Source organism: Eurosta solidaginis, chromosome 3, assembly GCF_040869045.1.
Source record: "Eurosta solidaginis isolate ZX-2024a chromosome 3, ASM4086904v1, whole genome shotgun sequence".
Lineage (NCBI taxonomy): Eukaryota > Metazoa > Arthropoda > Insecta > Diptera > Tephritidae > Eurosta > Eurosta solidaginis.
In genome coordinates this window covers 160,656,381-160,678,981 of record NC_090321.1, presented here as the reverse complement: position 1 = coordinate 160,678,981, position 22,601 = coordinate 160,656,381, and positions in this window count along the sequence as shown.

Genomic DNA, 22,601 nt, shown 5'->3' with positions numbered 1-22,601 from the left:
TAACTTTGCCATGTCCTTGTTGTCCTCTGGAATTTATTCAACAATTCCTCTTCTGACACCAATTGTAACGATATTTATGAATTCCTGATTATTTTGCAACTCCTTCTAACGTTCGTATCGCTAAACTGTTAAATAAATAACTCCAATATTCAATAATGCAAACTAGTTTTTATTAAAGTACTTCACAATAACACTTATACTTCGCAACCAATAGCGTGCTTAAATCAAACTGATTGGTCGTGCCTCAGCTGGTGCTGCTTTTATACTCTTAGGTTTCCTCGTTGGCATAGGTTAGGTTAGGTTAAACTGGCCGGCCATGAGGACCTCACATAGACTGATTGAGTCCGTAGTGTTACCAGAAGTTTGTTTTAACGACCGCACTGAAAAACCCTATCAAAAAACAGGACCTATGTAATAAAATAACGTCGTCCTCTTGGCAAATACTAGAAGCTTCCTAGGACTTAAGCCACTTGCTGCTTCTAGATCTGACAGCTGTATCACTCATAATAGCTGGAGTCTTAGCCTGGGAAATGCAGGGCACGAGCACAGAACGCGCTCGATCGTTTCCTCCTCCAACCCGCACTTCCTACATCTGCTATCACTGACCAAGTCTAATTTAAAGGCATGTGACGCCAGAAGGCAGTTTCCAGTCAGAATACCCGTCATGAGTCTACAGTCCTCTCTTTTTAATGATAGAAGCAACTTTGTTAGTCTAAGGTTGTAAGACCTACACATAATCTTCGACACTTTACAGCCCCGCGCTTGAACCCACGCCTTTCCCGCTTGGTCGAACATGTGCACCTCTCGCCTTCGCTTAATCTCGCACAGTCTAATTGGGACGTCTACGGAGCAAGCTTCAAGGGATGCGCCTTTTTTAGCTAGTTCGTCCGCTTTTTCATATTTACACTCTAACACGCATTTAGGTGCTGTGCTATGCGAGATTATTGCCTTAATTGCTGCTTGACTGTCGATATAAAAGCTAACACTTTGCAGGTTAAGCTATTCTCTTCCTGGGTTTCTACTGCTTTGGTTACGGCTAATATTTCCGCTTGGAAAACGCTACAGTAATCCGGCAGCCTGTAGGATCTGCTTATTTCTGGATCAGCACAGTATACCGCAGACCCTACTCCTTCCACTACTTTGGAACCATCTGTGTACACATGTATCGCCTCGTCCACCATTTTCGCACCCTTGCGCCATCCGTCCACCTCTATTGTGGCCTTAAGATCTCCCTCGAAGCGCAGATAGGGAATCAGGTAGTCTGTTCGTCTTGTGATTGATGACGCTATACTACTATGGCCCGGCGCTCAAGCTGCCCCGAGGCACCGAGCCTGGTTGCGGTTGTTAATGCTTTGTTCTTTGCTAACAGGTCTACAGGTGGAATGGGCAGAATAGCATACAGTGCAGAATGGCATACAGTGCAGCCGTCGGGGTTGTTTTCAGGGCTCCCGTAATGCTAAGCATCGATAGTCTGCATACCCCCTCTAATTTTTTGAGGTATGTTGTTTTTTGTGTGGCTTTCCACCAAACAAGAACTCCATAGTATAGAATAGGGCTTACAATCGCTGTAAAAACCCAATGAGAAAGAGAGGGCGATAAGCCCTACGTACACCCCAGCATTCTTTTACATGCATAGAGGGCCGTTGAGGCCTTCTTGACCCTCTCCTCCACGTTGAGCTTCCATGACAGCTTACTGTCTATGATGATTCCTAGATATGTGGTGCAAGGTTTCTCCTGTAAGGTCACCCCTCCTAACTTAGGCCTGGTCCAATTTGGGACCTTGTACCTCTTTGTAAACAAGACCATATCCGTCTTCTTCGCATTGACTTTCAACCCGACATTAGATGCCCAGGTATGACTATCCCGAAGCGCCCGATCCATCAAAGAACTAATCGTTGGAAGGCACTTTCCACTTATGACAATTGCAACGTCATCTGCGTAGGCCGTAAGTTTTACGGGTCCCTCATTGAATTGCCTGAGCACTTGGTTGATGACCAGCGTCCACAGCAGAGGTGATAGCACCCCTCCCTGCGGCGTGCCCCTGTCCACTGATTTCGTAGCCTCTTACAATCCCCATTGTGATGTAATCTTTCTGCAATTTAACATGCAGCCGATCCATCTGATTAAGGCAGGATGTACTTTAATGTAATTAAGACCATCTATAATCGCCCATTTTGCAACATTATTGAAAGCCCCGGCAATGTCCAAGAAGACTCCTAGAGCATACTCCTTATATTCCAGAGATTTCTCTATGCTTATTACCACCCTATGCAATGCGGAGTATACCGACTTGCCTTTGGCGTACGCATGCTGTCTTGTGGAGAGCAGCTTTTCATCCACGTTGGACTTTATGTACACATCTATCAGCCTCTCAAAAGTTTTGAGCAGAAATGATGTTAAGCTAATGGGTCTATAGTCTTTGGGGTACACGTGACCGATATTCCCGCCTTTGGTAGGAAAGCTACACGAGCAGTTCTCCAAGAGTGCGGTACATGATTCAGCCTTATGCACCCATCGAATATTATTTTAAGCCATTCCACGACCGCCATACTTGAAACTTGTAGCATGGCCGGAACATACCGTCTGGGCGCGGCGATTTAAACTTAGAAAACGTTTTCACTGCCCATTCTATCTTGGTATCGGTCACCAAGCCCGGCACTACTAGCTCCGTGATCGAAGTGTGAGTGATGTCTGCTGGCTCTTCTAAACCGTCTCCCGATGAGAAATGTGTGTCGAGAAGCACCTCAAAGGATTCCTCACTATTACGTGACCATTCCCCGTTCTCTTTCTTTATTAGTCCCTGGACTATGTTTCCCTTTGCTAGGACCTTTTTTAACCATGCTGTTTCGCTGGAGCACTCTACGTCCGTACAGAAACTTTTCCATCAGTTTCCTCGTTGGCATATTTCTAGGCGTTTCTATTTCTAGAATTTACTACTTGTTTACCAGCTATAAATTTCTCAGCTATAATACAGATGCACGATTATAGCTTCTCGCATAGCTATATGCGCGTGTATATGTGAATGATACTTCCACCGATGATTGCCTACCCACTCAGCATATATTTGATTGAATTTTCAATTTCCCTACATATAAATACAATTTGATTACTCTTCCTGACTAAATAATGAGTTATCATACAATTGAACAAAAGAAATAATCAAATATGCTTACCTTTGATGATCAAAAACTGAATATAGCTTTTCAAAAATTTATAACCATTTTTAATTCTGCTTTCTGAATCTTTTTTGACTATATTTGTTTTATACTTGTTAAAATTTTACTTTTCATTGAAAATCTTATTTTTTCACATACACACATTTTTTCAATCATGAAGTTCAGAAAAAATATGTATATAAAATTGACAATGTAATGCAAATGCTGCTCGTGCCCGAAAATTTCCCCAACCATTTCTCCACGTTCGGCTTTCCAGAAAATACATAATAGCTGGACAATACAGAAGTTGTGAGCTATTTGACCAGGTAAGTGAAACTCTCTTGACATATGTACCTGGATATGTCTTCAACATCCCGTGCCGTATCGTATTTTAAGATATTGACGATCATACCTGATGTTGGATGTTGTAGTCGCAGGTTTATATAGGTCAAGTTTGTTTGCGAGTGACCTGTGGTTCAAATAGCTCACTTTCGCATGCTTTCTTCCCCTAATGAAATAAGATTATTACGTAGTATCTATTTAGAATGAGATATGAAGAATAAATGCATCGTAATCGCATTCAAAAATGATTCAAAAATCTTAACCAAAGCGATTGAAATATGTTCACGAATATGATCACAAAATGACTGAAAAGTAGTCAAATATTACTCTAAAACAACTAAAGCTCAATTTTACAATGATATCAAATATGAATAAAAAGCGTTTCGAAATATGAATCATAAATGATTATTCAAGAATAATCACATTTATGGTACATTTTTCTCCCGACGATACGTTAATTTTCGAACTGAAAATGCTTTTAAATTTGAACGTTTTTAATCATCTTGGGGTATGATATTTGAATATTTTTTGATAAAAATTTTCAAAAAATGCTGGCTGGGAAGTGAAACACAACATAGGTACATATATTTGTAAAAACTGAATCGAAATACATACTTATAAATAAAGTGATATTTTAACTGGTATAATGTTAGGCGGAGTCAATATCGTTGACATGCTCTGGTTCAGATAATAAGCCAATTACTTCACTTTGTCATTCATACAACAATAACACCAAAACTCTCGCCTCCCAGCGGGTTAGGGGGTTAGAATATACCCGCGATAGGTATGCCTGCCGTACGAGGCGATGGTGGTGTAGCGCAACCCTTTCAGGTTGCCAGCTCAATATATAGCTTCTCTAAACCCAACTGTCAACCTCACCTATCCGTGGCGAATCCTGTTTCATTAACAGCCGAGGCTCTGGCAACCCCGAACTCCTCATGGATCTAGGAGGTGCGAGGGTGTTATGGCCTAGAAGGTCGCATGTGGAGATGGTCGGGCTTGGTACCGGAACGTACCGGATCTGCATCCGGCAAAGGACCATCAACATCGATAACACTCCCCAACGCCTTCGGGGAGTGTCCTTATCGCTACAAAGCAACAACAACCAAAACTCTCGTTTTATACCTAATATATGTAAAAGATTCTAAATATGATAAACATTTTTATTTAGGATGTTACATGAATCCAGATCCGGCGATACATACTCTGGTATAAGTCCGATTGCCGCAGCTGCCATCCACCCCCTCCTTCACCGCCCACCCCCCCCCCCCCCTTATGTTTTTATAAAATTGTCAAATGCATCTTGAATTGATTGAACTGACTGATCCATACAAGATAAAGTTTGTATCATTCTTTACTATATAGTTTGGCAGCTTAAATTGAGGTTATGTTGCGAATAGAGTGGAAGGCACTCGAATTCAGTGAAAGAGGACACTCGAATGGAGTGGAATGAAGAACAGTAGGAAGAGCAGAGTTGCATTGGATCAATATACCTTCAATCATTGTATCAATATTAAAGATAAATTTAGAAAAAATAATTAAATACTTGAGTATAAGCAAACATTTTCTTTCAATTACTGCAATTAAGGTGTCCTAGATGCTATATATTTCAAAATTTTAACATTTTATGTCTGTTTAAAAATTCAACTTGAATTTCCCTAAAGATGTTGTTTGTGTGTGTGCTAATTTCGAGCGATCAGCTGTTAGTTACGCTACTTGGTAAAGTTTACAATGGTTTGTATTACTTATAAGCAAGGCGAATTCATTACAGGTGGTGTTATCCGATCAGCTGATTGCTTCTTCTTGATAATTTTCCATACAACGCCTTGTACTGCAACATGTCAGTTAATCGAAATCAATGAAAATTTTCTTTTGACTTGACATTCTTCTGTACGGCGAATTGGTTGAATTCACTTTGCCACCACCTAGTATGGATTCGCCTTGCTTATAAGAAAAAAAAAATGTCGAACTTCTCACAAATCAATAAGTCTGCGGGAAAGTTGTATAAAGTGATAGTGCCAACCGAATGTCAATAAACAACGGAGGGATTGTAGTTCAATGCAAGAAAAGAGTCATGCGAACTACTGCAGAAGAAAATAGCGGAACAAATTGGAAAAGTGTTCGAGGCGGAGAAAACTAAAGACGAGAGAGAAATGAGGAAAATATTTAAAGTTATTGGTTTAACAGAGAGACTAAGCAGTGAGCGCTTAGTAGAATGCATTACGAAACAGAATAGTATATGTGAGGGTAAAGAGTTTGAAGTTGTAAAGATTTTTGAGAACTTTAGTCGTAGAGAAGAATGTTTTAATGCACTTGTTGAAACAGATGCAGAGACTTTTGAAAATATTTTGCACCAAAAGAGAATAAATATAGAGTGGGACTCTTGCATTACCATAGTACGTAAAGCTGGAGACATTGGTGCTTTATCGGTAACCGTATCGGTAACCTTATGACAGCTGATTCGACCAACCTTATGAGAATCGATGCAATCGATTATTAGTGCCGCTAAAGTCGTAACCGTATCGTAGCCAACCAATTGGGTTTTGGTTTACCGTCGTAACGATAAACAGCTGATTACGTTAGGGATACGGATACAGCGATACGACATATGGCACCAATGACTCCTCGCTGTATCCGTATCCCTAACGTAATCAGCTGTTTATCGTTACGACGGTAATGCGGCAGTTACCCACCGACGTGTGCCGTACGTAAGGACGTTTGTCGAACGAAGCACGTTTGACCGAACTCTCAAGCCCGTAGGAATCAATGTGTGCGTCTGTGTACATGTACATAACATATTTGTGTGTGTATTGTTTACAGATAAGCACTGTTGCCATTGACCATTTTGCATGTATGCTTATGGAAACATCAACTTTTTCCAATTTAATTTTTGATATTGTAAAAGGCCGGAATACATATTAAATAAGTATAAATAGATAAAATATTTATAATCAGCACTTTTACATAATTATTTCGAATTATTTTCACAATTTTTCAAACTTTAATTAGGCGTTTTTGCATAAAATTGCAAACGGTCAAAAATTAGCGTACAAAAGTTTACTAGGCAACTCTGTCTAGTGAGAGAGCGATCAGCTGACACGTTCTTACGGAAAAAATCAAAATTTTTTTGATTTCTACGTTCCGGGCTACGTACGTACGGGCGTTGCACGTCGGTGAGTTTTCGTTTACATTGCACACTCATAAGATAGGTCGTGTCAGCTGACACGTTTTTGGTACGTACGTTCGTGAGTAACTGCCGCATAAACAAAAACCCAATTGGTTGGCTACGATACGGCTACGACCTTAGCGGCACCAATAATCGATTGCATTGATTCTCATAAGATTGGTCGAATCAGCTGTTATAAGGTTACCGATACGGTTACCGATAAAACACCAATGTCTCCAGCTTTACGTACTATGGTAATGCAAGAGTCCCACTCTATATTTATTCTCTTTTGGTGCAAAATATTTTCAAAAGTCTCTGCATCTGTTTCAACAAGTGCATTAAAACATTCTTCTCTACGACTAAAGTTCTCAAAAATCTTTACAACTTCAAACTCTTTACCCTCACATATACTATTCTGTTTCGTAATGCATTCTACTAAGCGCTTTAAGAATATTTAGATCAGGGATAATAAGTGGATTTTTTCATTTTGTACCAAACGAGGAAGAAAAATGTACCATATCATCCAAAAATGTACCAAAAGTCTTCGGATGTGAATTTGAACCAAACTAGAGATATATTCTGCTTCTTTATCCAAAAACTGTTTTTTATCAGGAAACTTTCTTCTAACACAAATTAAAGGTAGTATAACAGGGAAATATGATTTATGAAGAAATACTTTTCCAGTAAAAATAATAAAAGAAGTTTATCGATTGAAGCGTACAATTATGTACATATATAAAAACATTTCTTTATTGAGTACCAGTAAGGGACATAAAATTAATATTAAAAAAAATAACAGCTGCATTCAATGCGAAAACATTTCATAAAAACATTTTAGGTGCGAAAGATTTAGATTCATGTATAAAAGTTGACAAATTGTCGCCTACATCTATACTATTAACTCATATTTCAATCACTGCATTAGCAGTTCTTCTTCTTTAGCTATCATCCGGTGGCAAAATCCTGAGCCAGATAAATAATTTTGCATGTAAATACAACAACAACGATTTGAGCCAGATAAATCCAGATTGAAGTCTGGTTCAATTTGTGAGCCAGATAATTTGTTAATTACTTCTTTTTAGGTTGGCAACGCGGCCTTTAATATACCTACTTTTTCAAAAATAGATGTCGCTGCTTAGCCTTTCGCCGTATGAGTTAAATCAAAAACAGCGGCGACATCTGCCTATAACATTTCAAGTGTGCGAAAATTTCACGACATCTGCTTCTCAAGTCTCTCAATGATCCAGAGCATTCCCGTGAGAATCGAGCGTGAGCCGGAGCTCTAAAGCTCACTGAAAGACGGTATTTGAGATCTTTAAATACCTGAGTTGACAGAAAGCTTTGTTTTCGTATCTAGAGCCGTGTTTTTTTTACACGCGTATACGTTTCGTTTGCGCGTGAAAAAACGCCTATCCTCGCTTATATAATGCTTAGGAGACCCATCTAGCGGCTGTGGTTAAACAACTAGGTACAGCAACAGGGTGTACCGAAAAGCGGAGACACAACGTTCTGATGGCCATAGGGTATAACATATAGCTGAATCAGTTGCGATGAATTGTGGACACACATAGAATACATAGAATTAGTGAAGAGGGTGAAACAAAGCCACATATTTCAGTTACATCTGAGTATAATGCGTATTAAAATTTAGTAGAACAAAATTTATGCGCAGCAATTTCAGAGGTGTATTTAAAGTTTGTCGCTTAGCAGTCCATATCAAGTTTAAGCGTAAACGGATATAGGCGTGTTAAAAAACACGGCTTATATTATGACAACTACTGTTAGCTGAGTTCATCAAGTCTTTAGTTTTTATTAAATTCGAAACTTTGTTTATTTAAAGTCTATTTCTACACTTAGTTTTAATTAAATTTTGTATAGAAAATATCCTTTCTACGTTTGTGGATGAATGTGGAATCGACAATATGCCTTTAGCTATTCTATAAGTATTGAAAAATATTTGCGCATTTTATTAATTTTTAACTGATCTTAATTCTTTCCAATAGCTGCATATATTTAAATTCTTGAATTTTTTAAGGCTCTCATTCTCTGCTAAAGCTCTAAATTCAGAATAAATTTTCTCTATTTTATCAAATTCAGATTTCGGAAACAAGACCATAACTACCCCGCAAAAATCGTTGGATCATGTGGTCCACTGGAGTACTTACCATTATACTCCACTGTAATGCAGAAATGGACCAACTCATGTTTCTACACGAACATATTGTAAGCCGATCATTGCTCGTTTTTAACGATTGTAATCACTACACGATGTTTATTGGACTGTGGGTACTCCATGGATTACTCTGATGTAATGCGGAGCTGGAGTATATGGTCCTGTCCTAGGACATCGCAATGTTAATTGGACCATATTTTTTGTATGAATTGTGGTTAATTTTGGAGCACTCGCTTGGTCCATAGCGAGTACTCCATACATGCATGCATGGAGTACTCGCGATTTTTGCAGGGTAAAGGCACAATACTATTTGTTTCACCGCTTAAAATACTGTAACGAATATCAGCAACACTAAGGGTACTGTCATCTCTAAGCCGATGCTAAGCAGTGACGTGAATGCACATTAATAATTCAATAATTATGTCTACACATATGTACGTACATCTTATCTGAGATATGCAATTATAATTATGGACGTGTCGCTCACAAACACACGCGCATATGAGAGCTATAAACGTACATCTATAGTTATAATTATAACAGATAACCATCTAGTAGATTCTAGAACAGAAGCGCCTAGAAGATGCAAAGAGGAAATCAAAGAGTATAAAAGGAAGCAATAGTAGAGGGGCTACAACCAGTTGCGATTAAGCACGCTATCTGTCAGGCAATAGTAGAGTTATTTATTGTGAAGTACTTTAATGAAGGCCATTTTGCATTATTAAATATTGGAGTTATTTATTCAACAGTTTAGTGATTCGAACTTAGCAGAAGGTTGCAAATAAGAGGATTTGCAGTAAATTCGTTACAATTGGTGTCAGAAGAGGAATTGTTGAATAAATTCCGAAGATTTTGAATACAACTTGGACATGGCAAATTTCAGTGAATTGAAGATCCAGCAACTGAAGAAGGATTTGGAGAGCCGTGGATTGAATACAAGCGGCATTAAACTCGAACTTCAGGCACGACTACGAGAGGCAATGGAAGCAGAAGGAATTAACGTGGAAGAGTATGTCTTTCCTCCTGATGGCGAGGAGACAACAAAAATTGAAGAGAAAAATGAAACATCGCAGACAGTTACGAGCACAGACTTGAACATGACATTGGCCGCAATATCTGCACAAACATCGACAGTAACATCAATGTCGTCGCAAATGTCATCTCAACTGGAAGAACAGAAGACATATATAGCATCTGAACTAGAATCCCAGGAGAACCGTATAACATCAAAGATGGAAAGACAACTGAAAGAGCAAGAGGCACGCATAACAGTACAACTCGAAGCGCGTATGGACGAGAAAATAACGCAGTTTGAGGAAAAAATCGAAGCCGAGGTGGATGCTTTGAGAGGTCGTATACAGGAGTTGCAATTCAATCGCCCAGCTGTTTCAGCAAGCAATACGAAGGTAAAAACTCCATCGTTTGACGGCTCTGTTCCTTTACAGGTGTTTAAGATTCAGTTTGAGGATACCGCAGCAGTGAACAACTGGAGTGCTGAAGATAAAGTTGCTGCACTATTCGTGGCATTGAAAGGATCTGCTGCTGAAATCCTACAGACTATTCCCGAGGGAGAGCGAAACAACTACGAAACATTGATGAGCGCTCTAGAGAGGCGATACGGAAGCGAACACAGGAAGCAGATACACCGAATAGAGTTGCAAAACCGACACCAAAAAGCTCATGAGACTTTGCAGGAGTTTGCGTCAGATGTCGAAAGGCTTGCACATTTGGCGAATGCCGACGCATCCGTCGAATACACCGAAAGGGTAAAAATTCAGAGCTTTATAAATGGCATACAGAACGTCGAAACGAAGCGAGCCACATACGCAAACCCAAAGCCAACATTTGCAGAAACGGTGTCACATGCATTGACTCAGGAAACTGCCTCACTATTGAGTAAACCAGCATAAAAAGCTCATCGTGTGGAAGTGGAAAGACCAGATTGGGTAGACACAATTTTGGAAGCACTGAAGGGATCACAACAAAAATGCCGGAGTTATTAAATGTTTCAAGTGCGGCAACCCAGGTCATATTGCACGACATTGCAGCACCGGTCCCAATAGCTCCAACAATGTGGGTGGCCGGAAACGCAGAGCTGAAGGAGATGAGCAAATCTCCAAGTCCACTCAATCGTTAAACTAAAGCGAGTCAGCCGCAAGAGGCGACAGCTGGCTCCCTCAATTGAATGCCCCATAATCTCTATCTCACAAATTGGAAGAAGGTCAAACAATGTTACTGTCGGAGGACATGTGGATGGAAAGGAGCGTTTACTGACTGTAGATACGGGTGCATCTCATTCCATCATTCGAGCTGATTTAGTCAACAAGAAAATGAGACCATTTCATGAAGCAAGATTGCGTACAGCCACTGGAGAAGACACCACGGTTCTAGGAGAAATATCGTGTGAAGTCGCAATTGAGAACGTCACGGTAGTACACAATTTTATAGTGGCAGAGATTGTTGATGAAATCATAATTGGAGTGGACTCCTTAATCGACCAAGGCATCCAGATCGGCATGCAAAGCAAGACGATGAGATATAAGAACATGGATGTGCCACTTAATTTCGACTACGAGAGAGGCTACAGCAGTAAACGAGTGCTGGTGGAAGAGAGTCAGCAAATACCACCAAAATCAGAAGCAGTCATCTGGGCAAAGGTTGATGGAGATTGTGGGACAAGCAAATTGTGGGTTGTCGAAGCAGCAAACAAATCAACACCGAACATACTTGTAGGACAAAACAAGATGGACGTATTCCGGTAAGAGTACTCAATGAGTTCAAGTCACCACTCAAACTGACAAAAAGAGCTATTTTGGGAAGATGCCAAGAGGCTGAAGTAGTTATTAACTGTGAACAGCTCCAGGAACACGTTTCAACTAGCAAGACTGATCTTTGAAATGACATCACGGCATTGACGGAGGGGCTAGATCAAGATTATCAGAGAAAGGCGAAGTAACTGCTCCTAAAGTACGCAAACATATTTGACCAGGATGGTTCCAAACCAGGCCGCACCAATGTTGTGAAACATCAAATTGACAGTGGAGACGCGAGGCCGATACGTCACGCTCCACGTAGTGTTCCACTGGCGAAGCGGGAAGTTGTGAGCCAAATTATACAAGAAATGAACGACAGCGGCGTCATCGAACCATCAGCTAGTCCGTGGAGCTCACCGGTAGTACTTGTAAAGAAGAAGGATGGAAAAAAGAGGTTTTGCGTGGACTACCGGAAGTTGAATGACGTTCCGAAAAAGGATAGCTACCCATTGCCAAGAATTGACGACACTCTGGACTCGCTCTCTGGTACGAAATGGTTTTCCACACTGGACTTGAAAAGCGGCTACTGGCAAGTGGAGGTGAAGGAGGAAGACAAGGAGAAAACAGCCTTCAGCGTCGGAGATGGTCTTTGGCAATTTACAGTAATGCCCTTTGCACTATGTAATGCACCAGCTACTTTCGAGAGACTCATGGATCAGGTATTGAGAGGACTACATTGGAAAACATGCTTGGTGTACCTGGACGACATCATCGTATTGGGCAAGAACTTCGAAGAACATCTTAAAAACTTAGAGGAAGCTTTCCAAAGAATAGCTGGCGCTGGTCTGAAGTTAAGTCCCAAAAAGTGTGCGCTGTTTAAAAAGGAAGTAAATTATTGGGTCACAAGGTAACGACACAGGGCATCTGCACTGCGAACGAAAAGATAGAGGCTGTAAAGGATTAGCCAAGACCACAAAACCTACATGAAGTAGGAAGTTTCCTTGGGCTGTGCACATATTACCGCCGATTTGTACCAAATTTTGCTAGCGTAGCCCATAGTCTCCACGAGCTAACAAGAAAAAATAAAGATTTTGAATGGAAGAAGGAGCAAGAAGTGGCTTTCCAAACATTGAAGGAGCGGTTGTGCACTGCCCCAATGTTAGCATATCCGATTCCAGGAGCAACATTTATTCTAGATACAGATGCGAGTGGATATGCTCTAGGAGGCGTTTTATCATAACTGGTCGATGGACAGGAGAAGGTAGTCGCATATTACAGCCGTTCGATTGGAAAATCAGAGAGGAACTACTGCGTTAAGTGGAGAGAGCTGTTGGCATTGGTAGAGTGCATTAAAAATTTTCACAAATACCTCTACGGCCAGCGATTCCGTGTCAGAACAGATTACGCAGCGTTAAAATGGCTTCTGCAGTTCTGTAATCCGGAAGGACAATTGGAACGGTTGGAGTCCTATTGTGCACAGTGGAACAGTTTAGAATTGACATCCGGTTGCTTGCATCGAGTATGGGAGAGTGAGGATGGTCAAAGAAAAAATAAACTGATAGTTATTCCCAGAAACAGGATTCCTGACGTGCTCAGCGAGCTGCATAATGGTCCAAGCGGAGGTCATCTTGGAATCGCGAAGACGCTCGAGAAGATTAAACAGAGATATATCGGGTTGGTTGCCGTCAGTCGGTCACTGAGTGGATTGCGAACTGCGAGGCTTGCGGCAGAGCGAAAGGGCCCAAAACCCGAAGTCATGGCCAGATGAAGCAATATAACTCAGGTGCGCCATTTGAAAGGATCGCTATGAATGTCGCAGGTCCATTTCCTACTAGCAACTGCGGAAACAAATATGTACTGGTTGCTATGGATTATTTCAACAAATGGCCAGAGGTATACCCAATCCTAAATCAAGAAGCGGAAACTGTAGCAGAAGTATTTATATACAATTGGGTTGGAAGGTATGGTGTACCAATGGAGTTACATTCTGACGAAGGCAGGAATTTCGAATCAGCTGTGTTCCAGGAAATGCGTAAATCATTGGGCATTCGAAACACACGGGCAACTGCATTGCATCCTCAGTCCGATGGTATGGTGGAACGATTCAATAGAACATTCGAGGAGCACTTAAGGAAAGTAGTGGACAAGTTCCATAAAGAGTGGGATACCCGCATACCATTATTCTTGATGGCTTACCGATCAGCATAGCATGAGACAACGGGTCAAACCCCTGCAAAAGTAATTTTTGGCAATGACCTTAGACTGCCAGCTGATTTTAAGTTTGGGATAGATGCCGATGCGGAGAGAAATGTCAAGGAATCCACTGGTGATTTGGAAGAAGCGCTGAGAGAAATACACGATCTGATAAGGCAACGAACAAAGATTATGAGTGACAAGATGAAAGCCAGATACGATAAAGCAATTAATTCGGAAGGTTTTCACGAAGGAGATTTGGTGCTGTTATACAACCCACAACGAAAAAAAGGTTTGTCCCCGAAATTGCAGTGTAATTGGGAAGGCCCATACAAAGTTGTAAAACGGATCAACGATGTAGTGTACCGCATACAAGCCATCGGTAAACCACGAACCAAAATGAATGTGGTCCATTTGGAAAGGCTGGCAACGTTTAGATCGAGAGATTTGTCTGATCGGGACGATAAGCCTTAGAGCCTCCGGAGATTTACAACCAGATTGACTGAATTTTGTGTGCGTTAGTGCAGTCGGGTGGCTTCGTGGCACACATATTTGTTGTCGGCTACACGTTGATGAAAATCAAAAATTTTTGATTTTTTCATTTGACGCCAGCTTAGTTGATAGTCGCGGGGTGTGATTGACAAAACAGCAGTGTTTTATTTAATTTGTGTCGACATTCAAAATGAACAAGTGCGCGGAAGAACAACAATTCATATTAAAATTTATTGAAAATTATCAATTTTTACCAGCTTTATGGAATGTAAAGCTTTTATTATTATTTAATAAAATTTTTATTAATTTTTTTATTATTTAATAAAACTGCTGTAGTTGCAAGTAAAAAAAGTCATCATCCGATGACGACATATTCACAACCGAACGCTACGAGTTCTCAATGCAAATGTCGATTGATGGCTTTTTATTTGATAGTCGCGGGGCAAGCGTCAAATACCCGACACGCACACATACAAAAATTCAGCCAATCTGGTTGTAAATCGCAGACGGCTCTTAGGTGGAGGCATGGTTCAATTATGTACAGGTTGGCTCATCTCATCAGCTGATTTTATTTATGTCATTGCATGGTCGAAGGGATTGTCAAAAGTAGATGGCAAACTCAAAATGAAACCAAACCATTGGCAACATTTTACTTACACATACAAAAACTGCTAAGTTTTATGTTTCCATTCCATACCATTCGCACCAACCCCAATACACAGATTTTGACAATTTGAACAGACATATTTTGTTGCTTTACAGATGAGCCAACCTGTATATAGTTGAACCATGGGTGGAGGGCAGTGTAACGAATATTAGCAACACTAAGGGTACTGTAATCTCTAAACCGATGCTAAGCAGTGACGTGAATGCACATCAATAATTCAATCGTTATGTCTACACATATGTACATACATCTTATCTGAGATATGCAATTATAATTATGGAAGTGTCGCCCACAAACACACGCGCATATGAGAGCTATACACGTACATCTGTAGTTATAATTATAACAGATAACCAACTAGTAGATTCTAGAAGAGAAGCGCTTAGAAGATGCAACGAGGAAATCAAAGAGTATAAAAGGCAGCAATAGTAGAGGCGCTACAATCAGTTTCGATTAAGCACGCTATCTGTCGGGCAGTAGTAGAGTTATTTATTGTGAAGTACTTTAATAAAGGCCATTTTGCATTATTAAATATTGGAGTTATTTATTCAACAGTTTAGTGATTCGAACTTAGCAGAAGAAGGTTGCAAATAAAAGGAATTGCAGTAAATTCGTTACAATACTTTCTGGTGAAAGCTTTGCACCCCACAACAAAGTTTTATCATTTAAATTTACTTTCTTTAATAAAGTACTACAAAATTTTATATAAAATTGTTTAGCACAGCCCTTAATTTGTTCACAATTTTAGAATCAGTTATGCTATTTTCCATAAGCACATTTAAATGATTCATAATTGCAAATTGCAAATTATGCTCGGCTACAAAACAACAACCTAACTATATATTTTCTTCGAAAAATTTATATGCATGCTATAATATTTGGGATACTTCTATGCGCAAATCATAATTGAAAGTTTAAGTAGTGGCATAGTTCCGGGTATTTGGAAAACTTCTACCGTTGTGCCAATCGAAAAAGTTAATAACACAATCGAAGCAGAGGAGTTACGTCCGATAAATACACTGGCCAGTGATGAAAAGATTTTAGAACTTGTGGTAAAAAACCAGTTGGTTCAATACTTGAAAGAAAAAACCGTACTCATACCTCAACAATCAGGATTTAGAAAAAAACATTCCTGTGAAACAGCTTTGAATATGGTTTTAGCTGAATGGAAAGAAGAACTTAATAATAAAAAGGTGATAATAGCAGTTTTCATTGATCTTAAAAGAGCTTTCGAAACTATAGATACAAAAATTTTATTAGGAAAATTGGAAGGAATTAGTATTAGAGATTTTGAACTGGATTGGTTTAAAGATTTCGTAACAAATCGCAAACAGAGAACAGTAATTGTTTCGAAAATATCAAACGAAGTGGATGTTAAGATTGGCGTACCCTAAGGCTCTGTTCTTGCACCAATTTTATTCAACATTTATATTAATGATATAAATTCTGTTTTGAAATACAGCTCCATAAAACTTTTCGCTGATGATGCTCTAATTCCTATAAATGGCAAAAATGAAAATGATATAAGAATCTAGTTATAAAGTGACATAAACTCACTTTATGTCTGGCTGTGTACCAACAGACTTAAAATTAACATAAATACATGCTTATTTCAAGAAAAAACAAAAAAAATATTTAAATTGAAAAAGTAAATACGATTAAATATTTGGGTGTTCAAATTGATTGCAAATTAAAATTTGTTGCCCATGTTGACTATACAGTAGAGTTGTGCTTTTTCGTTCATTTCAGAGATTCGAATCTTTCGTTCTTTTTCTGATGAACGAACAAGTTGTTCTTTTTGTTCATGTGTTCTTTTTTTTCAAGCAAATTTGTTCACTGCTGCTCGCACCCGCGAAAAAAGCCAACAAGTATAGTTGGTGGTGTGTATGCAGCAATGCTTTGTGTAGGTATATTTAAATGTGTTAGAATAAATAAGTTATGTATAATTAACTTCAAAAAAAGTTACAAATTTCGGAAGATCCAGGAAATTGAAAGAGTAGAGACACAAATTGTAAATATGAACTTTTCAAGTTTAATAAATGTAATAATTAGCTTCTTACAAAAGATGTTTTTCATAAATAGTCCATACATAATTGTTGTAGCAGTGCCACACACACATGACCACACATATCTTTCGTGCTCACTGTGAATTTCAGCGTATGTGTATGAATTTACAATGTTCGCGACCGAGAAGAGAGAAAGAATAACTTTAGATAAAACGAACTAAAAGAACAAATGAACTAAAAGAACAAATAGAATCGAAATCGAAGATCTAGTTCACTTGTTCAGTTGAGAGACCCGGTCAATTGAACATGTTCGGAACGAAACGGCCCAACTCTACTATACAGTAAGTAAAATAGCAAAAAAATTATGGTTTATTTAAAGAACTTGTAAAAATTTAAGTAATTATTACAAAGTAAAGGTTTACAGATCCATAGTTGAGCCTTACTTTATTTATTGCTCAACAATATTTTTTATTATGAAAGATTCGCAAATTGATAAGTTGCAAAAAATGCAAAATAAATCAATGCGCTTTATTTTAAGCAAACGTTACGATACTTCCATAAAAGACATCCTTCTAAGTTTAAATTGGATGAGCGTTAAACAACAAATATTCTTCAACACAATGAAATTTTTTTATAATATAAAGCACGGAATTTTGCCAGAGTATCTCAGAACTGATATTACATTTAATTACGAAGTCCATGATATAAATACAAGGCAAAGAAATAATTTTAAATTGCCAAATTATAAAACCGAATCGGAACAAAATAGTCTTTTTTACAAAGGGTTGAAATACTTCACCGAACTACCTGAATATATAAAAAGTTGTGATAGAAACTTATTTAAGAGCCGGTTGTATGACTACACCAAATCTAGGCCGCTTAAATGTATAGTCGTTGAGATTAGATGCATTAGTGATACAGGTGTTTTAATTTAAAATTTTTTTTTTAATTTAAAAATTTAGATTAAGTACACATTGTTAATTAATGCAATCATATTTCTAAGTTTTTGAACTAGGCTCTTAGAGTCGTAATAAATAAATACAAATTTTTATAATTAATTTGTTTATTGGCCGTTAATGAATAAATATATATATTATTCTGTTTTATGAGCTCTAGGCCTGTTTTAAATAAAACAACTCCGTTTGTTGCTTATATGTGTTTAATTTCGATATTTCGATCTCAATCTGAGATCATCATCAGGACTGTAATAAAAAACAATAAAAACACACATTCAATTACACATAAAAAACATATCCATCTCTTAAGCATATTACATTTCACATAAAAACATGCTAATCTACTTAAACATAATGCATAAGCGCGACTTACATCTTCCGCTGTGATGCAAAGACTAAAAATTATGAAGAAAAGTGATTATCGGAACCAACGAAAAAATAAACAGAGAGTGTAAACATGTAGATAATCAAATGAAATACCGTAATTGTAAACAAAAATTGAGAAAAATTTACAACAATAATATGGCAAGCGGCGAAAATAATAATACTGTAGGTATGCATACAAGTAATCAGGTGTATAGTTATTGTACCAAGGCACAGAAACTACATGAGTGTGCATGTGCAGAGAATGGAGCAAATTGTTATTATTTTTGTTTTATTTTATCAAGAGTATTGATTGTGCTTTAAAATCAGGTTGCGGTAGGCGTAAGCACAATGATCCGTGTCAGCCTTAAAATTCATCCTTCTATCATTAGGGGTGTTCACTATGTGAAGCATTTCTAAAGTAAAACGCTTATGATAATTTTTCTCCTCTTCCAAAATTTTTATATTTTCGAAATCCGGGTAATGTCCGGTATCCTTACAATGAGATGATAGAGCCGTTTTGTTGTCAGAAAAATTGTTCCTTAATTTTATATTGGATTTGTGAGCGGATATCCTTGTCTTCAGTTTTGATTTTGTAGTACCCACATATACTTTCTCGCATACGTGGGACCCGTCGCCGTTGCAAGGAATCCTATAAACAACATCCGATTTTTCTTGTATTGGTATTGGGTCTTTTAATCTGCTGAACACCTTTTTTAAAGAATTGCTGTAGGTAAATGCTAGCTGAACATTATCCATATCATACATTTTTGAATGTTTGATCCTTTCTGAAAGCCCAGGGATATATGTGACGGATTTAAAGATTTTGGCATTTTGATTTTTCTCCTTATTATCTTTACCTAGACGCGAGTAATAATTATATATAAGTTTGTTCACTAATTTAATTGGAAAATCATTCTTTTCGAGGGTATCCTTTATAAGTTTAATATTTTTGGTATGGTAAATTCTATCACTAATTGAGAGAACTCGTCTCACGAAATTATTGGCCGTGTTCACTATTACTCCTCTATCATGCTGTGAGTTGAAGTTAATCAGTCTGCCGGATGCAGTAGGTTTTTTGTACCAGTCTAATGCTAATTGGTTGTTCCTCCTAATCACTAGGGTGTCCAGAAAAGGTATTTTTCCGTCCCTCTCTACTTCAATAGTGAATTTAATCGATCGGTGGTATCCGTTAAGTAGGTTAAGCAAAATATTTGTGTCCTCCGTTTTTATTATCGCGAACAAATCATCTACATATTTCGTAAGCATTCGTGGTTTGTTCGGTGCCTGCATTTCAAACCGGGATAAAAGTTCCTCCATCACAATATCCGCAATAACCGGTGACGCTGGGGATCCCATGGGCATTCCCGATCGTTGCTCGTATATCTTATCCTTATATTTGAAATACCGATTTTCCTTAATGCAAAACTTGACTACCGTCAAGAAAAGTTCTTTCGTCATGGACGTGTGCTCCTTTATCATTTCCCACTTTGCACCTATTATGTCTAGTGCTAAATCAACTGGTATGCTGGGAAATAAAGACACGACGTCGAACGACACCAAACTCTCGTCGTCATGCACATACGTATTGTGTATCTTATTTTTGAACTCAGCTGCATCTTTGATGTTGTATTTGGATGAAGAGGTCAGATTTTTCAGAATTCGTATGACAAATTTGCACAGATTATAGGACGGAGACTTGACGGACGAACAGATAGGTCTAAGTGGAATTCCTGCTTTATGGATTTTGGGCAGGCCATAGATTCGGGGGGGATAGGAAGTTTTACAATTAAGACTAACTTTTTCTTTTAAATCAATGACATTGTTGTTGTATAATTTATCCACTATATCGTTGTTTTTCCTTTGAAGCTGATTTGTAGGGTCGCGTTTTAATACTTTATACATAGAAATATCATTAACAATTTTCTGCATTTTTATGTCGTATTCAGTTCTGTCCATTAACACTGTGACATTTCCCTTATCTGCATTGAGAACTAAGATTTGTTCATTCTTTTTCAAAAATTGTTTTGTGGCTCGCAGTGTGTCTACCGTGAATTTGTCTCTAGCTGAAATTTTTGTTTTGTTAATGTGGTTCTGTAGAAGTGCCGTCAAGTTGTTCCTTTCGATTTCCTGTTTATCTTTTTCCTTAATAGTTTGAATGTGATTTTCCCCATCTGCTATCAATTTGAATAACGGGAATTCTTTAACCAACGTGGGCAGAGCATGTTTGGGACCAAGGGAAAGAAGCCACATGATATTTGTCGGTATTTGTATATCCGTCGTGTTACAAATATATTCAGGTATCACCCTAATGTTAAAGCTTTGTTCCTGTTTTTGTTTTAGATGTTCGTACTTGCTAACTTGTGTATTTTTCATGTTGGTCTTGAGAGTACAAATTTTTAAAAATAAACACACTTGAGGGCATTACTTTCACCTCCAAGTGGGTCCGTAAAGATTTTATCATTATATCAGTAGTAGCATGCGCGGTTCCAGGGGGGAGGAACTGGCGGAAATTCCCGCCCCTCGCCTAGAGCTTTGTAACACGTTTTTTTTTCATTATTTTCGACTGTGAAAAATTATGAGAGATATTTCGAATTAAAAAATATTTTAATTACTCTTAAAAATATTAATTTATCCAAAAGAGCGCAGAATTTCATTGTAGCTTGAAATTGAGGCTGTGAGGCTAGAAGCTAAATAAATAAAGTTTTCCGAAAATAGGACCACATCGTCTTGTTTTATGATTTTATTTTTGTTCAACAATTGCATCATGTACAGAGTAAATATTGACTGTAATGAAATAACTATATATGTAATACTAATATACATAGTAGTTTTTTATCACAAAACGGATTTTTACTAATTTTTAATTTTTCTTGGTTAGTCTACTATTTTAGGTAGTAAAGTTTACCTCAATAATAGACGTATATACGTCCATTACGCAGATATGGACAACAACTCTCCCTATTATATCCGGTTTTTGGGTGGAAGCCTGAGCTGAAGTTGAAGTTCTGTTCTTTTCATATTAACTTCATCTGGTGATTCCACCATGGGCTGATCTGTAAGGCCTACTGGCTGAAGGGCAAGTTAACTTTTTAACTCAGAGTTGACCTGACATGAGAGGTTTAACTCAAACATATTTGACAAATGTTTTAAATTAATTGTATTGTGCCGAATATTAGCAACACTAAGTGATACTCACATCACTAATCTGATACTAAGTAAATTAAGGCACAACAACAATAAAGTAAGCTGCCACTTTTGTGTACATCAAATCAATCATGATTTACTCACATACATACAAGGCAACGGAGACATACGCACCAACACATGTAATCATCAGCCGAAGTAGTACTCACATATACACACGCATATGGTTACACACTACAAATATACATGTCAATTGGTAACCAAGTATGAAATTCGAGAAATGACTAGACCTTGGGAGAAATGGATGAAAGAGAAAACAGAGAGTATAAAAGCAGAGCAAGCTGAGTAGCCAGTAATCAGTTTGATTTAAACACGCTATCAGTCGCGAAGTGAAGTTTAATTGTGCAGTATAATTGTACAACTCCCTACGTAGTGGAATAAAGACCATTGCAATACAGAATATTGGAGTTATTTATTCAACAGTTTAGCGATTCGAACGTTAGCAGAAGGGTTGGAATAAGCGGAATTCTCTAAATTCGTTACAGTATGAATTATTGCTTTAAATGTATAAAAACAGTTATTTGAAGCATATTCTAGTTTATAATTCATTCAATAATTTGGGAAAAATTTAAACAACGTGACATCATGACGGACGAGGCGACAGCTGTTTCCATTATACCTTGTAAATCTCTTCAAAATCTTTTCTTCCGGGAGTGGAATTTGAACCCGCACTCCTACTTGCGTTTGTAACGCATTCAGCCACGTCATGCCTTAGTTGTTGTAAGCCTTAAGCGGGAGTCATTGGTGCCATATCGCTGTAGTCGTATCCCTAACGTAATCAGCTGTTTATCGTTACGACGGTAACCAAAAACCAATTGGTTGGCGGCACCAAACCTACAAACATAAATAAAAATTGCATGTACTTTGTTTTTGTAAATTCGGTGGACAAATGTCAAGCTGCGCCGGAAGTTAATGCATCAAATCAAAAAAAAAAGTATATTCAGCTGTCCCATGCTGCCACCTTGTATCGTTCTGCCATGATCAGGGTTCCGTGAACAGACGTAAAAGATTGAAACAGGGTTTATGTAGTCACAAAAGTGTTGCTCCTGTTCCACAGTATTTTAATTTTATATCTTTTGGCGAAAAGTGTTCAGTTCAGAGTTATTGATTTTCATTAAAAGTTTAATT